At 46.2% G+C, this 17,947-nt stretch overlaps 1 long non-coding RNA gene across 1 annotated transcript; it reads left to right on the top strand.

The window, feature by feature from the left end:
* The first annotated feature begins 3,127 nt into the window (after positions 1-3,127).
* LOC131495148 (uncharacterized) lies at positions 3,128-8,294 on the top strand. Its single transcript, XR_009253795.1, has 2 exons — positions 3,128-3,715; positions 8,077-8,294. It is a non-coding gene; the product is annotated as an uncharacterized LOC131495148 (long non-coding RNA).
* Positions 8,295-17,947: the final 9,653 nt, after the last annotated feature.

Below are 17,947 nucleotides of genomic sequence, written 5' to 3'. Positions count from 1 at the left end.
AGCAAAGACCCTAAAATTAATTCTGATTATTTTTGCCAGAAACAGGTTGAATCACGGGTCTGTGGCAGGAGCTGCCCTTCTCCAGAACCCTGCCTTCTAGGACCCATTCAGAAATCACGCTGCACCCATGACATCCATCACCAAAATGTTCTGTGTCTCTCCCGTTCACCTCCACGGCACTGCCAGTAAGAGTCACCCGGAAAGCAAAGCTGAAGCCCCTTGTGTAAGCCTCTAATGAGACCCCCTAACTGGGTCTGCAGCCCGAAAGTTTCATTTAAGCCCATTGTTAATCTGCGCTCCCATCGACACCGTGAACATAACACTCTAGTTTTCCTGCACTCAGGCTGTCTTGTCTCCTGATCTGGAAGAAGCAGGTAACAAGGGTTCTCCCTTGACCCCTTGGGGACCACCGGGTTCTGCTGATGTCCCCTGTCGCCTCTCCCCTCCTGGGCCTTCCTGCTGTGTGCAGTCTGGCTGGACGGTGGCTCTTCTCCCTTGACACCCCCTCCACCCCTCACTGAGACACACAGAGGGGCCGCCAGCACTTTCTCTGTCTCCCCTTCTGATTGGGCCACTGCTCCATTGCAACCCCCCGAGGGAGTCTGCACTCCCTTGGGAGTCAAATCTAAACTTCCCGGGGAGCGTTCTGGCCCCGCAAACTACTATTCCACAACTCACCTCCACCTTCCTCTTTTCTTTTATCCTCTGTTTCTTCCACCTGGATGATTCCACCCTCCCTGAACATACCGCACGTGTCAGTTCTGCCCCTTTTCCGTGTGCTTCCACCTCCGGATCCCCACGCTGTCTCTGGGGAATATCACAATCCCAACGGCCTTTAAGACTTGGCTTAAATGCAATCGCATTCGTGAGGTCTCGCCTCGTTCCCGCCTCGACCACGGGATTTATATGCTGTTCTTCACCTTTATGATACCAGGAGGAAACCAGACAGGCCATAAAACAGTGGTGCTCACAGAGTCTCAGCCACTTGCCAGAGCTATCTGGAAACAAGAACCATAACTCCTTCCACCTTATACGGTTCTTAGCTCTGGTGGTGGAGGACCCGTTTGCCCTGCACAGACCAGTTTATACCCAACTATATTCGCATCCTGTTCATTTTAACATTTATCGCTGTTTAGCCTTTTTAATGGAGTACGAGTCTTATTACGAGTGGCAACAAAACAGGCCCGGGAGAACCGCGGTCTCAGACATTCTTCTGTGGCGGGTGGGGTTCTGATGCCGGGCAAGTCTATGGAGGAAAAGCCTGAACCCCTTGCTCCCCAGCCCCAAGGGCTCGCTCAAAGACACTGAGCTTGTGGATATAAACAAACTGGCTCAGGGGCAGGACTGTGGCCCAGGCGAGCATCAGAGGGCTTAGGGTCATCCTTTCTAGAAGGGCCAAGCACGCCTGCCCTGGAACCCGATGGCGGGAACGTCAAGGAAGCAGTGGTTAAGAAAGAGGGCTCCACGCAGGCGAGATGCAGTGACCCCGCAGTGGCACTCCAAGGGGGTTACAGTGTGGGGTGGCTGGGTCTCTCCACTCCTTCCACCTTACTTGGTAGCAGGGCTAATTCTGTTAGAGCAACTGAACCCCGGGACAAGAAGGAGGTGCTGGATGTACTGGAAAGTCTGCCCTGGGGGCCTCCTGGAGCTGGCCTCACTCAAATGTCCCGAGCTGTGGGCAGGGTCTGGCTGCCTGTACCCTTGCCTCGACTTAATCTCATAAGGATCCCATAAAGCAGGTGCTTCTGGGTACCACTTGCTTTCTAAATCCAGGCCCAGACTCTCCCCAGATTCCAGCTCCGGCTTCAGGCAATGACAGGGGTTAAAGGAAGAAAGTTAAGGTATAAATTAAACAATAGGCGTCTTTCTTGCCTCTACTATAAAATATTTAGAGACGAGCAGGGCTGGCTCTGCCTGAAATGTAAATGAACAAGTGAAGGCCTGAAGACCTGCCATTTGGTCAGTGTGGGGGGGAGCTGGGGAGGGCTCTCCCGCTCTTGGGAAGCAGCTTCCTGACTCCAGCGTGGCACTCGTCAGGCAAATCAGCCGACCGCGGACCCACCAGAAGGACTGCAATCTGGCCCGACACCGCAGAGGCGACTTGGGCACCTGCCGTTCGCCGCTGGCAATGAGATCTGTGTCTGCATGAAAGTGATCCCTTTGCTAGCACTCAATACTTTTCAAAGTCATTGCTCAATCTTCCGAGCCTCAGAGCCACTTTTTATAGGAGGTGAGTGTGGTTGGCTGCCTTGCCCACACCTTCTGGCCTCTGGAAGCGGACTTTCTGGGCTGGCATCTGCCTCTCACCAATTCCCTACCGGGAGGCCTTGAACAAAGTCCTCAATCTCTCCTGACCTGTTTTCTCACCAATAAGATGGTGGGTGTTTGTTGTTGTTGTTGTTGTTTAGGATTAAATTAGGAGATACAGATTAAGTGCTTACTACTATTATGCCTGGTCTATTGTAAGTTTTCAATAAATATCAGCTTTTATTAATATAGTTGGGTTGGTATAAGAGTCAGCTGGGAAGATGTATTTGGAAACATTTTGCAAAGACAAGTATATAATGAATCAGTTATTATGATTTGTCCTGTTTTCTCCTTATGTGGAGCTGGCACAGATATGACAGGTAATGTTTCTACTGGACACACCAAATACCTGTACACGGGGACCTCGAGGCCCCTTGTCACCTGGCATCTGATGGAAGTGTAATTCCCACATGGTTGCGGGTTCTCTTAGCACGTGACCACGGAGCCCAGAAATGACACGGGGCCTCCCAAAGGCCTGAATCTCCAACACCAGAGGCTGGTTTTGGTGGCGCCCCCCCCCAATATCTATCATGTCTTACCGTTAACTTTCTCATGGCCCCCTCTGTGCGCACCTGCACATGTCTGTGTGCAACAGACCCTGGCCCCTTACCATTTTTCTCAATGAATTAATTTCACTCGAGAATGGTCTTGTTGTAAACTTTCCTATGGGTCTGAGAAGTCACTGGGGACTGCTTATAAAGCAGCCCATTGGTTCCATCCCCCTGGCTCTCGAGCCCCGCACTGGGCTGCCTTGGCAATGGCTCTTATGTCATAGATGACATTCAGATGACATTCACGCCTCCCGCAGCCCCCTGGGAGATGCAGTCCAGCCCCACTGCCTCACCCGGTTAGAGGCATTCGAGACAGTCAAGGCTGCTAACCTGAGCTCTCCTTCCACGCTCTTCGAGTTCAAATCCAGGCCCTTCAGCTTTACCAACAATCTTGGGCAAGACAGTCAAGTTCCCTGAGCATCTGTTTCCTCCATCTGAAAATGGGACATTTTCTCCTCTGAAAATGGAATAAAAATCTGCAACAGAGATCGAAGCCTGCTTCCCGGTTTCTTCAGCCTGAGCCTGCACCTCTGCTTTTTATTGGAGAACAGCTGAAATCCCTTTCATAATCCGCTGTTATCTTACAAGCACAATTCCATTCCTTCTGCTCGACAGACTCTGAAGGCGGACACATTCCACGGCGGGGTAAATGGAATGAAATTCAGAGAGTTCGTAACATGTTCGCAATCACGTAAGCGTTACGTGTGGCAACCACAACTGGAAATCCCAGTTTCTGCCTCCTGCCTCCAGAACTGGGTTTCTTTTCTCCAGAGAATATAACCAGCCAAGCCAGGAACAACTTGACAGGTGCATTTCCCTCTCTCCTACTAGCCAGCTACAAAGACAGACACACACAGGTACGCATATAGACATAAACGTGTAGATATACACACCATTCACTTCTACAGGGGATGAGAGCATCCAGAGTCTTACCAGTTTACTCAGGGTAATACCTTTCTTTAACCTCTTGAAGTATCTCATTTAAAAGATACGCGTTTTGCTTTTGAAATCCTAAGGTTCCAACCAGCTCACTCTAGGTCTCAAAAACTTATTTCGCATTCCCCTTTCTGTTGGAATTTTATCAGTTGACTTGTTGTGTGTGGGCGATAATCTCACGAATAGAACCATATTTACCGGACCCATTATAACTGGGACTGGTACCCGTGCTTTACATGAACCAAACTAATCTTTACAACAATGCTTTGGGTTGTTGCAAAATCTCTGTGCTGATTTTGCAGATTTGGAAAACGAGGCAAAGAATTCTTTTTTTTTTTTTTAAGTAGACTTCCTGCCCAGCACAGAGACCAATGCAGGGCTCAAACATATGAACATGAAACCGAGACCTAAGTTGAGATCAAGAGTCAGACACTTAACCGACTGAGCCACCCAGAGGCAAAGAATGTTTCCATTCTTGCTTAGGGTCACACAGCCAGTAAGCGATGGAACTGGATTTAGAATCTGTGAGTCTGATCTTGAGTACTGAGTAGCATATCCACAATCACTACATGCCAACCAGATGCTGGCATTGTGGTAGTTACTTTCATATATTAACTTTGTAACTATACAAAACCCCAGAAAGATAATGGAGCGGTTGGGATAAAACCAGGAAAGAAGACACCATTCTGCTGGGAGAAGGTCATGGAGAGGCCGTGACCACCAGCTGGCCTACAATCTGGCCCTGGGCCAGCAGAGGGTCCTCCCTTGGGACGTGCTCTCTGCCCTCCACCCCCCCACACACACCCACCCCCATCCTTGTCCCACAGTGGAGCCATTTCCAAGGACTCCACCTTGAGAGAACATGGTGTTGTTGAGAACATCTCAATGGCAGATGTGGTTGAATCAATCCTGTTAAGGCCTCTCTATAAACTGAAGATTCTGGCAGGTGGGTGCAGAGACCTTCTCGTCAGGTGGTGCTCAAGGCAAGCCTGGTAAGTAAGTTCCCTTGCTTCTTAAACTTGCCGCCTACTGATCAGGACTGACCCCCCTTTTCCTTCCATCTCTGTTCAGAACCAACAGTGCCAAGTATTTGAGAGGGAATTGAATGCAGGGAGTTGGTTCAACAGGTCATAGGACAGTGGATAAATCAGTAGGCAATGTTGAGCCAGGCCAGATTTAGCAACACCAGAAATCCACTTCGTTTCGTGTTTTGGAGCAAAGAGGCACCATTACTGGATCCCAGTGGCTAACGTTGCTTGGCCAGAACCAGCGTGGACCCATCTGGTGGGAGGTGTAGCCAGGCAAGAGGCACAGCCGGTGCAGACACACTGCCCGAGCCACACCACGTGGGAAGAGACATGCGTGAGATGAGACTGGCTCTTTGTAATTGAACCTTCTCATTGTCACTATTTTTATAACGAAGCGGGAGCACCCTCCTTATGGATTACACTGGGCCAAGGACAGCTGTTTGGAGATCAGTGCCGTGACTTCCAGGCCTGACATTCTTGGACTCCGGAGAAGAGTCAGGCAAGCAGCTGGTAGGAGGTGTGCCTCTGCATGTGTTTGTAGGCTGAGCTCTTGATGGAGTATGTGTGGGACTGTATTACAAAGCACTGAGCAAGCAAATCTCCCTTTGAACACATTTACTCAGCTTCTGTTTGTACCTTCGATAAGGCGCAGATTAATCCTATTTGCATACCTCCTCCCTCACTTTGAACATTTGCCAGCATTCATTAAGGACATGTCTTGGAGTTAGCAAAAGATCCTTTACTGAACGATTAGAGCTTGCAAGTGTCTCATCGGGTAAGACGGTCTAGTACTCCTCCTCCGCCGCCCTTATGAACAACACTGGCTGCTGTTTGGGTATTGTGTTGACATGTAGGGTGTTTCAGTGCACACTGGAGGCTAAGCGTGTGTGGTCCATGCAGCAGTGGCCGTCTCCCCACCTCTCGGGTCCGTAGAAGACGGACCATCCGTGGACGGTCCCATGGATGGTAGCTCCCTGTTGCACGCTCAGGAAAACCCCTACTTAAGATTCTATACACTTCCAGTGATGAGAGGTGTGTGTGGCGGGGTGGGGAGTGGTTATCTCACATGCTCATCTGTTGCCTCTGGCTCAAGACTCCTGCGTCTGCCGAGTTGAGTTGACACACTGCCTCTCTGTTCTTCCTCCCTCCGTTGCCACATGAGCACTCGCGCACACAGCATTGCACGGTATTTATACCTGATGGCAACTTGCCTGAGAGTTGGGGAACGGGAGGGAGCCGGCTACACTGACACAGTGTGATCATGACCAAGATTCCCTGAGTGTAGGAGACACGCTGGCCAGCGAGCCTTACTTCCTGGTCTCCCCTCCCCCCACCATTCCTTCTCTGTGTTCCACATCTTCCGCCTTTCCCTGGACTAAGCATTGTAGCTGCCCATATGTTTTTGGACTCTGCTCCCCAAGACTTCAGTGTCTGAGTGTTGACTTCAAGCAGATTTTCAAGGTTTCTTCTGGAACAGAGACCCTTTATCGTGGGGTGCCAGCTGGAAGTCCCTCCTCTCACAGATGCTTATGATCAGTTTGGGTACGGAAAAGCGCAGGTATAGAAGAAGGGACAGATCCTATAGCAGCATTCTCTCATGGAGGGCAGAGGGAACTCAGAAAACTGGAGGAAGTGAGTTCTGTGATGGTGGTGTGTGCAGAGGAGAGATAATCACCCAAGTTCAAGAGGGGTTGTTAGATAAATGGAAACACATTGGGATGGGATAGACGGTTTTTCGGAACCCTGTTCCATTATTTTAAGAGCTTAATTCTGGTGGGGGAGTACAATGAGGGAAGAGTAGAAATGGATGTGGAATAATGCACATGTTCTTACCTACATCCTGAGTGTGTTCACGGGCTTTCAGCTCAAAGATGAGAGCATCTCTCTTGGAGGGTCAACATGGTTGAGCCGGTGACAAGTGGGAAGTTTGGGGATTAATTTTGAAAACAGAGCTGGCAAGACCTGCTGACAGATTGCACATGGGTAAGAGGAGAAGGGAGCAGAGAAGGATGCCACCTAAGGTTCTGGCGGTGCCAGTGACTCAGTAGGTGAACCTTTGGGAGGAAGGGATGGGGAGTTAGACTTTGGCCTCGAGAAGTCTGTTAACGTCTCAGTAGGTGATGACAGTGAGCACCGAGAAAGTGGGGCTCATAAGTTAGCCCTGTATATAAATGTAAATGATGAGCCCTGGGGCACCGCCATTTACATGAGTAGAGGGAATAAGCAAAAGAGCCACCAGAAAGGCAGAAGGAAATGTCAAGAGAGTGTGGTCTTCCAGAAAATAAGTTCAAGGACGCCACGTTCAACCGTGTCAAATGCTGACCAGAGTTGGAATACAGTGAGTCCAGAGAGTTGGCCACTGGCCTTTGCAAGATGGCAGAGGGGTTCCATCTCTCAGGGTGCTGAGGGCAAGGGTCTGAGAAGAGAATCAGAGGTGGAGACATGGAGAAATGATAATAATAGACAATAAGGTTGGGCTTTACCACCAAGAGGATGTAAAAATTATCTGTCTCTTCCAGAGATGATAAAAACATTAACGACAATTAAGAATCCATCCTTTCATTCTGAAATAATACCTTATTACTTTAACTGTATTTTACTGTGAGTTTTATATGCATGTAATTTATTATGGGCTTGTATATCAATATTTCAAAGTAAGCCTTTGATTTTTTTCGTATGCTATCTTCATCTGGGTTTGGAAACAAGGTTATATACTGGGTGTAAAGCATTTCCATATTTCTGTGTTTTAGCCCTGCTTATAAGGGATAAGAATTTTGAAAAAAAATTCACTTATGCCTTGTCTGAGCACTTTTACAGAAGTAATTCCTTAACTCCTTTTTTTTTCTTCCATTTTGGCCCATGGTTGCTGCCCTATTTAGGTTTTCTAATAACTTTATTTAATTGGTTACATTTTTGTATATAAAAATAACTTATATTCGGATTTTCTAGTAAGGCAACATTTTTATATTGTGGTGTCCTCTGAACCTATTGCTATATCTTTGTTTTCAGATATTAATTACACTACTTTGAATTTTTGTGTTTTCATCTTTCTGCATTTTCTCTGCAATTTGGGATGGTTTTGCAAATTTTTTATCCATATCACTTATTTTCACCTGCCCCTTTTTATATCCACTTAAAAATTATTTTATAGACTCTGGTCTGACTCTTAAGATAGTTGTTCCTAGTCTCCCTAGTCCCTCTCATCCACGTCTCTCTGTGATGCCTAGTTGACTCGACTTGTCTTATCTTTACAGTTTTCTGCTACTCTTTGCAAGGGGATAAACTTCGTTGTACCTTTTGAAAATTCCCAGACAGCCTTCTGGAATTTTCTACCGCACCGAACTAGATTATTCTTGGCAGAAGACTCTGCGGCTGACCTTGACCCTCCCTGCCCACACCACCCTTCATAGCACCAGCGTATCCTTTTTTCTCCATACTCATGAAGGAATAAAGTTGATATTTTTTCAAATTTCCTTTTTTCCAAAAGAGTGTTCACACCGTGCTTCTCTTGACGTACTGGAGTGATGGTCAGAAACTTCCCCGATCTGCAGCTGGTGTTGGAGTGACCTGTTTCTAGCAAGCAGGCTCTCAGGTGCTGTCCGGGGCAGCGAGGTTCCCATGCCTGACCTCCCTGCTTCCCTTGGCCAGAACCCTGTCTGTACACATGACTCTTTTCTCTCTAAGTGAGACACCTGCCACTCTAATTACCCGTAACTCCTGTTGAACCTTCCCTCATCTGCCAGTATGGTTCTGAAAAATCAAAATTTCAGTGGCCTGTCTAGACCCATGTACTGTCCGTTTTGACCATCCTTTATACTAAAAACTGACCCTGGATGAGCTGTGTCCCCGATCAATTTCCTGGATAAAAGAATTGCTATCTCAGTAAAGCTGACTGTATTATAAAAAGAAAACTCAATCAATATTCCTGTGTAGAAGACCATTATGCTGATCAAATCCCCAGTGGGGACGTCTTAGCACTTACTTCTCTTATCATGGAGACCTGAATCGTGTTATTTATACCTAGTGCTTCAAAAGTGACATAAATATACCAATTCATATCCTACTTCCTACAGGAAGCCTTCCAAGATTACCCAATTCTAATTGCTCATCCCTCGAACCTCTATGTATAGTTTTATCTCCTCAGAGGCAGTATTTAAATTGCACATATTAACTTTTGTTTGGCATTCTATAATTTACAGAGAAGATGTTGCATACATCATTATCTTAACACAGCATCTCTTTTAAGTACATAGTGTAAATTGTACTTTGCAGTTGAAGAAATTAACAGTGAAGAAATTGCCCCCAAGTTTACCAAGTTAGCAAAATGGCTGAGGTGTTGGAAAGAAGTAACTTTGCCAGGTTCTGTGTTATTAACAATTCTGCTCTATAAATGAGGATATCAAGACTTACAGAAGCTAAATAAATCACTCAAATAAACACAGGTCTTTAGTGGGAGAGCCAGCCTTTGAATCTTGGTCTGTGTGGGTCTAGAACCCCTGCTCTTTTCTCTACGTTGGCAAGAACTCGGTCATGCGTACAGCCGTGCTGATTTGTGTCTCTCTCATGGGTTTGTCTTTTTCCTTTCAAAAGAAATTCATACAAACAGTAAAAGTGGATATCGTTAACTATGAACATGACTATTGTCATGGTGACCTTCAAGGCTTAACTGAACATATGCCTACTCTGGAATTCGTGTGACTCTCTGGGTCAGAATGAAACGGTGGGGTCGTCAGGCACTTTGCACGGACACAGCCTCGTCTCTCAAGGCCAGAATTGCACATGATGTTTGTGCATGTGTCTCCTCCAGCAGGCTCCTAGAGATCAAGTTCTGTGACTCTTTTTTTTTTTTTTTTAATTTATTTACTTATTTTGAGAGAGAAAGAGAGAGAGAGAGAGCACTAGTGGGGCAGGAGCAGAGAGAGAAGAGAGAACCCCAAGCAGGCTCTGTGCTGCCAGCACAAAGTCCAATACAGGGCTTAATCTCATGAACCACGAGATCATGATGTGAGCTGAAATCAAGAGTCAGACGCTTAACTGAGCCACCCAGACGCCCCTGTGACTCTTGCCTTAATAGAATACCTTGAACACCTTTAGTGCTCCCTAAATGTACATTGACGGGATATTTAAAACTTGCAGAAACTTGCACACTCGTTCTTTTAAACGCCAGACTTCAACAATTTGATTGATGCCACCATATAAGGGATTTCTGACCACCAAGTTGATTTTGTATCTATGACAGTATTTTAATTATTCTGAGCTTAGATTGTTATTAACAACTAATTGGTAAAGTTCTTGTAAAAAAAAAAAAAAAATAGACTCGGCCATTGGCCAAATAAATGTAATCCATAATTTGGCATCAGAACATCTTGAACAATTGGAATCCCCCCTCAGAGTCCCCAGTAGCTTGCTTTTAACCCTGGGAGACTCATTTCAGACTGGCCACCAGGACCGTGAGAGAATAAACTTGTGTGGTGCTCAGTCACTGCGTCTGCACCGATTGGTTCCAGTGGCGGAAGGAAGGGGACACAGGCAGATGAATGAGCCTGTGCTGACCAGTCTGTTTCGTCCCTAAGTCGCTCATCTTTGCCATCGACGTGACTCTCCAGCATTCTCTCCATCCACCTTCTTCTCCCTCGGGGAACACTGCTAAGCATCCAACTTCCGCTCGGGTCATGATCTTGCAGTCTGTGGGTTCGAGCCCCACGTCCGGCTCTGTGCTGACAGCTCAGAGCCTGGAGCCTGCTTCGGATTCTGTGTCTCCCTCGCTCCCTGCCCCTCCCCCACTTGCATTCTGTCCCTCTCTCTCTCAAACATAAGTACACATTAGAAATTATTTTTCCCATACTTTCTAGTGTCACTTGTTGTGTTCCGCACTGGCTAGTAAACGCTTCTCCTGCCCTCCCGCTAAGAGGATATTCAGCACGGCGCACCGGGGACTGCTGTCCTTTGCGGGGCTCCTCGCCAGGTTGGCGCTTGGCTGGAGGTGGAAACGTGGATTTCCGGAGGGTTCCCACCATCCCCGGAATGGGTAAGAGTGGCCGCCGTACAAAGGGGTTTATTCTCAACAGCCACTTTCCCAGCGGGCGTCTGCAGTTTGGCCTGAGTCATGGCTGGGCCTACACCGCCGGCTCCCAGGGAAAAGCCTGGCCACGGAGCCTCCAGTGAGCTCCCCTGCTAGATACTTCACGCGTGTTCACACCTCCCTGCTGTGGGAACGGGGTGCCTCCTCTCTGCGCCCACTGAGAGAAGACCCTTGGAAGCTTCTGCCTGGTCCCCTCTGGATTTTGTACACTTCCCCTTGCTGACTTTGCTTTGGATCGTTTTGCTGTCGTAAAGCTTCGCCCCGGGCGCATCTGTAGGGTGAGTCCTACGAGTCCTCCTGGGGAATTGTCTTGGGGGCCTCCTTAAGTAGCACACTCGCAAGTGGGGACCACATTTGGGGCACCCCTGCTCACCACCCAGCGTGGGACATGCACATGCACACCGGTCTCCCCCCTGTTCTGTACAAAGGGGGATGTGTTGGTTACTGTTGAGGGGAAGGGCTGGGGCTCCAGGAGGACAGCAGTCGCAGGACGGGCACCCCGACGAATTCAACACGCGCGACCTCCTTCCGTGTGTACCTAGCAGAGTCCACACAAAGAGAACGATCTGTCTCATCGCTACATGCTAAGCACCTCATGCATATTCATGCGCCCACACTTTGGCTTATTCAGTTCTTTTCCCTCAAATGCTTTCCTCTGTTGGCTTCCATTCTCAGCGCTTCGCCCGAACAGAGCTCAGGAGCACCTCGCCCTCTTCCCCACATTGGAACGAATGACGAAGATTCTTGAGGCTTCGGTTCGGGCAGAGCGTTTGCGGGTTACGGACCGTCAAGGGATCAAGTTCTCTCACCCACCGAGAAGTCGTAGGAAGTAGAGGTCACGGCAGAGCCTGGACAAATGTGGGGATCCCGGGAAACCGCAAAGCCTGCGTGAAGGTAGCTCAGGGGGCCTGTGATGAGCGGTCATCTCCTTGACAAAAATATTTAAAATCATGTTGAAGGCGTTAAAAGCGCCTGAGACTAGGCCCAGAAATGAAATGTTTGGGCTCATTTTAGAGGAAAGGGGACATATTTTTGCGTCTGCTCCTTCCAACTCATTATACTATCTCCCACAAGTTCAACAAATTAAAACTTGGCTTGTTTCCATCTCATTAGGGATCAATTTGCATGAATTATAGGTTTGCATTATTCAAGACTTGTGTTTAATTACAAGAATTAGAAAAAAAAGGTGGGGGGGGGGCGGTGGAAAGAACTAAGGGAAGAAGTAGCCTTCACCTTTACGTTCTTTAGGCCGGTTTCCCATTTGGCTTTATTAGCAACGCATGGAAAGTGTCTTCAGGGCTAAAAGCAGCTGAAAAAGTGAAGAAACAATCCTTGAAGTGGTCTGGAGGCTTCTCCCTTCTGCATTTTCAGCCCTGCCTGTCTCTGGAGGCCAGGGTCAAGCGCCCGGTCCTCGGCGGGACGCAGAACGCGCAAGCACTTGTGAATTACGGGGACTGGAGTCTGACTCCTGGCCTTGCCCCTCTACTCTGACAAGCACCGTTCTAGGCGTCTCCACACGTGCTACACGATTTCATCCTCCCCAGAAGCCTGCAGCCTACGCACCGTTACTCCCGCGTCACGCACGCGGACCTGGAAGCCCAGAAGGTGAAATGACTTCCCCAAGGTCCCAAGAGCCCAGGCGGAAACCCGTGTCTGTGTGCCTGAAGGCAAGCTTCCAGATGGTGCCTGCAAGAGACAGATGGGTGTGCCCCGCTCTCGGGAATATCGCCCCCTCGCCCCTCTAGCTCACACCCGAATTGTCCTCGCTTCCTTCCTGTCCTCACCTGCCATATCCCCACTCTCTGTGCCACCGTCACCTTCTTTCCCTCTCCCTGGGGACGTGGCCTTGTCAATAAGGAGAGTAAAACAAAAGCTGTCATCTGTCTGCTGGTTGCCGGCCAGATGGAAGCAGCAAGTAGAGGCAAGTAAGCATTCCCCTGCCTGTGTGCCCTCCGACCGCAGACAAATCCACTAAAGCCTCAGAGTTTACCTCTGCACGTTAGCGTCATGAAGCCGACCTCACAGGGTTCTTGCGAGCAGTAATTGAAATGATATCTACAAAGCACTTAGCATAGGAACAGCTCAATAAACAAGAGTCAGAGCTGACGAGCACCCGATTTGAGCTCATCACTCAAACGTTACTGGTAAATGGTATACCGTCATTCCCATTTTACGGGAGAAGAAAAGGAAGCCGCGGGAGGTTGAGAGATTCAGTGTCACGCCGTAAGCAGGTGGCGGGGCCGAGATTTGAAGCCCCCGCTTTTCCCATTCGGCTTCCTCCACTGCCTTTTGAGGTGGTTTGCTAACAAGACCCACCTCCTCCTCCTTATTTGCAGTTGCCTCCTGCTACTGTGTGAAACTGACCTCATCATTCCCCTCCCCGGTGGGGGGACCCTTTGGCCTAAGGCCTAAGGCTTATTTTGTGCAATTTCAACTCTACATTTGGAACAATAATATGTGTGTGCGCACTTATATCAGTGGACTTAGTCCCACTGAAAATAAAAGCAAACACCTCCATGGGTCAGACACCAAAGATGCCCAGCTGTAAATAAGGAATCACTATGCACACCTCCTGCACACACGGACGATCATGTGTTCAAATTCTGCTGTGGCCACTAACACGGGGAACCCAGGCTTAGAGTGTGATAACGGCTCATCCGGGATCATCGCACAAAACAAGGGGCTCATAGTTGAGGGAGGTTTGCCATTGAAAAGAGGCAGATGCAATTTGTGATCGAGGTCCAAGGCTGTGGCCAGAAAGATGCTGCTTTCCCAGAGGAGCAGAAATGAGCAGAGGCAGCCCAAATCAAGAACTGGGAAGAACACTGAAACATCCCAGTGAGATGACAATATCGTATGTGGTTTTGAAATGGGAACCCTAGGGGACTATGTGGAGAGACCAATACTAAGAAACAGCTGTTATAGGTGAGATAATTTTATATACTATAAAAAATTAAAAACCCTATATTTTAAAATAGTTTTATTCATTCATTCATTCATTCAAGCAGGTTCCACGCCCACTGTGGGGCTCAAACTCACAACCCTGAGATCAAGAGTCGCTCGCATATTCTACTGACTGAGCCAGCCGGGAGACCCTAAACATTTTAAAAAGGCTAAAAGAAAACAAAAATGAAAGTGGGCTTGCTTGGAAGTAAAATAAGAAGAAATCAAAAAGGAAAAATTCCATACAGACATGGAGCATTGTATGACAAAAGCAAGAGAGGAAAACGAGGCATTGATTGATAAGGAACCAAAGCCTTTAGAAATTTAAATTAATAAAATTTCAGTCAACAGGTAGAACAGCTGTAAACTGAACACAGTCAAAGAGAGAATGAAGAATTGGAAGGTAATTGTGACAAACTCACCCAGACCGTGGTGCAGGAGTGTAAAATGTTGAGATGTGAAGCAGATGTTATAGGACATTAGGGACAGACTGTGGGATAATATACACATTATCACACTATTTCCAGAACTAGAAAATAGGCAGAGTGGCAAGTGTAGTAATATTCTAAGAGAAATCATTTCCAGAGTGAAGACAGACGTGAATCTTGCTGAGTAGAATAAAACAAGTCCACACCTAGTAACACTGTGGTAAAATTTCAGGAAGTTCAAGAATAAAGGGAAACTCTTCCAAGTTACCAGAAAGAGAAGCAAATATTACGTACAAATGAACAACAACTAGACTTATATGGGACTTAAAACATTTTTTTTAATGTTTATTTATTGTAGAGAGTGCAGAGGGCAAGCGAGGGAGGGACAGAGAGAGAGGGAGACACAGAATCGGAAGCAGGATCCAGGCTCCAAGCTGTCAGCACAGAGCCCGACACGGGGCTCGAACTTGTGAACTGAGAGGTCATGACCTGAGCCAAAGTCATATGCTCAACCAACTGAGCCACCCAGGCGCCCCTTATATAGAACTTTTAATCAACTATACTAGATGCTAGATTAACATCTTCAAAATGTAGCAGGGAAATAAATATCAACCTGGAATATTAAACCCAATCTATATCATTATTCAAAAGTGAAATGAAATGAAGTTGTTTTCACATATACAAAGAGAGCTGCCTCAGTCTGACTCTCACTGAAACACCCAGATCCATAAGGATATATTTGAGCATGAAAAGAGATGAATCTAGAAATTTGGCTAGGATACAAGTTAAAAGAAGAAGAAAGAGAGAAACCAGTATACTGTGTTGGTAAATGTAATTAAATCTTACCTTTCGAAGGGACACATGCACCCCCATGTTTATAGCAGCACTATCAACAATAACCAAAGCATGGAAAGAGCCCAAAAGTCTGTTGATGGATGAATGGATAAAGAAGATGTGGTTTATATATACAATGGAGTATTACTCAGCAATCAAAAAGAATGACATCTTGCCATTTGCAACTACGTGGATGGAACTGGAGGGTATTACACTAAGTGAAATTAGTCAGTCAGAGAAAGACAAAAATCATATGACTTCACTCATATGAGGCCTTTAAGAGACAAAACAGATGAACATAAGGGAAGGGAAAGAAAAATAATATAAAAACAGGGAGGGGGACAAAACAGAAGAGACTCATAAATATGGAGAACAAACTGAGGGTTGCTGGAGGGGTTGTGGGAGGAGAGGGTGGGCTAAATGGGGAAGAGGCATTAAGGAATCTACTCCTGAAATCATTGTTGCACTAGATGCTAACTAATTTGGATGTAAATTTTAAAAATAAAATAAAAAAAAAACAAAAAACATTAACAACAAATAAGAATGTCACTTATTTGTGTTTGTACAACAGAGGAAAATGCTAGTCAAGTGGTAATAACAGCATGAATGCAGACAGAATCTGTAGGGTAATTAAAGCATGCCTGAGTTCCAACACTTTTGGCGAGGGGAGAAAGATGCTGAAAATAGTGACATTTGAACAACTTCATAAGTAGTTAGAAAAAGGTATATATTTTGAAATTTTAAGAGTAACCACAATGGAAAAGAGATAGAATCATTAATGTAAGGATAAAGGAAAAACAGTAAATCTCCATTAGCCCCAGAGAAAGCAGAGAAAGAGAAAACATAGTGGTAAAAATAATCTAATGTTATCAGTAATTACAATAAAAGTAAACAGATTATGTGTATGTATTAAAAGACAGAGTATATTAGATTTGATAATGCAAAATAAAAAATGCATCTGTGCTGCTTACAAAAGTTCCATCTACAACAAAAGCAGCATATAAAAATAAATCAAAGTAGTTTAAATTGATGGGAAATAGTATCAAAAAACATTGTATCTGCTATTTTCAAGTTATGTGAAAAGGGGTGCTACATAATAATAAAAGGAATAACTTGTCAAGATATAATAATAAATTTGTATGCACATATTAACACAGCCCCTAAATACATACAGCACAGTAAAAGTCAAGGCTTTAATATGGTCCACAATATTCTGTGTGCTCTGGCCAGATAGAAGCTGTCCAGTTTACATCTTCATGCATGCTACATACTCCACCTGTATAAATGCTTGAACATATCAGGCAGTTGTTTCTGCCTGTCCCTTAGAGTTCTAAGCCTTTAAACTGCCAGGTCTCAAATCACTTCCCCTGTGAGAAACTTCCTTTAGCCAAAGAACCTGCTTCTCTAAGTAAAAACTTCCTTAGAAGTCGGTTGATTTTTAAAAATTTTTTTTACATTTATTTATTTTTGATAGAGAGAGACAGAGCACAAGTGGGGGAGGGGCAGAGAGAGAAGGAGTCACAGAATACTAAGCAGGCTTCAGGCTCCGAGCTGTCAGCACAGAGCCCGACGCAGGGCTCGAACTCACAAACTGCAAGATCATGACCTGAGCCGAAGTCGGACGCTTAACTGACTGAGCCAACCCAGGCGCCCCAGAAGTCGATTGTTTTTTTATGGGCAGATATGAAGTTGCCCATTGGTGGCAGGAGAGAGAAACCTCAGCTCACTGGCCCTTTAAAAAGCCACTGGGAAGTTCCTCCTGGTCAGGATAGTCCAGAACTGAGTAAAGAACTATTGATCTAGTTCAAGTCTCTTACTCCGCTCATGATGAAACCAAGACCATAGAGAGAAAGTGAGTTTCCCAGGTTCATACAGTGATGTAGATACCAGCATGAGGATTAGAACCCCCACCTCTTGTGGCTCAAGATTCTCTCCTGCCTGCTAGTCTCACCCCAACCTTCAGGCACTGTGTAATGTAGACATTTGTAAATGGAAAAGGCCTTGAGCATCATCTCAGCCAGACCCTCATCCTGTAGATGAGGGCACCAAGGTTCCGAGAAAGGGATCCTCACACAGGGAGGGAAACTCCCATCACTTAGCTGTGATCAACTACCACCATTGGTTTTGGTCTGAAACTCCACAAGCTTTGAGTCTATATAACCTTGTTTACATACTCAAGTGCAACGTGGCCCTTGTTACATACTCCTCCTCTCTTTATTGTTTGAAAATTTTCCATTATTTTCAATACAAACTAATATATTTTAATTGTAAGACATCAAGAATGAAGACCTGTGTAAGAATCAGAAGCACAAATCCTCCTTTATACATTATCTCCAAAATGAATTCTCCAATCGAAAGGCAAATGCTATTAATTTTTTTGTACTTTTAAAACATCACCTTCTGCACTTACAAACACACCTCCACATCTTACAAACACCCATGCACACACACATGGACACTCCCCACATATGCAGCGTTGGTGTCTGTTATGGGCTGAATTGTGAACCCCCAAATTCAATGTTGAGGTCCTAACCCCAATATGTCAGAACATGACTGCGTTTGGAGATGGAGTCTTTAAAGAGGTGATTAGGTTATCATGGGGACCATTAGGGTGGGCCCTGATCCCAGGTGACTCCTGTCCTTACAAGAAGAGGAAATTTAGACACAGGTAAGTAGGCACAGAGGGAAGACCATTTGAAAACATGGGGAGAAGACATCCATCCACAAAGTAAGGAGAGGGGCCTCAGAAGGAACCAACCTTGCCAACACCTTGATCTTGGACTTGTAGCTTCCAGAAATCTGAGAAAATAACATCTGTTGTGTAGGCTGCCGTCTTGA

Source organism: Neofelis nebulosa, chromosome 14 (assembly GCF_028018385.1).
Source record: "Neofelis nebulosa isolate mNeoNeb1 chromosome 14, mNeoNeb1.pri, whole genome shotgun sequence".
Taxonomy (NCBI): domain Eukaryota; kingdom Metazoa; phylum Chordata; class Mammalia; order Carnivora; family Felidae; genus Neofelis; species Neofelis nebulosa.
This window is presented reverse-complemented; position numbering and strand designations above follow the sequence as displayed.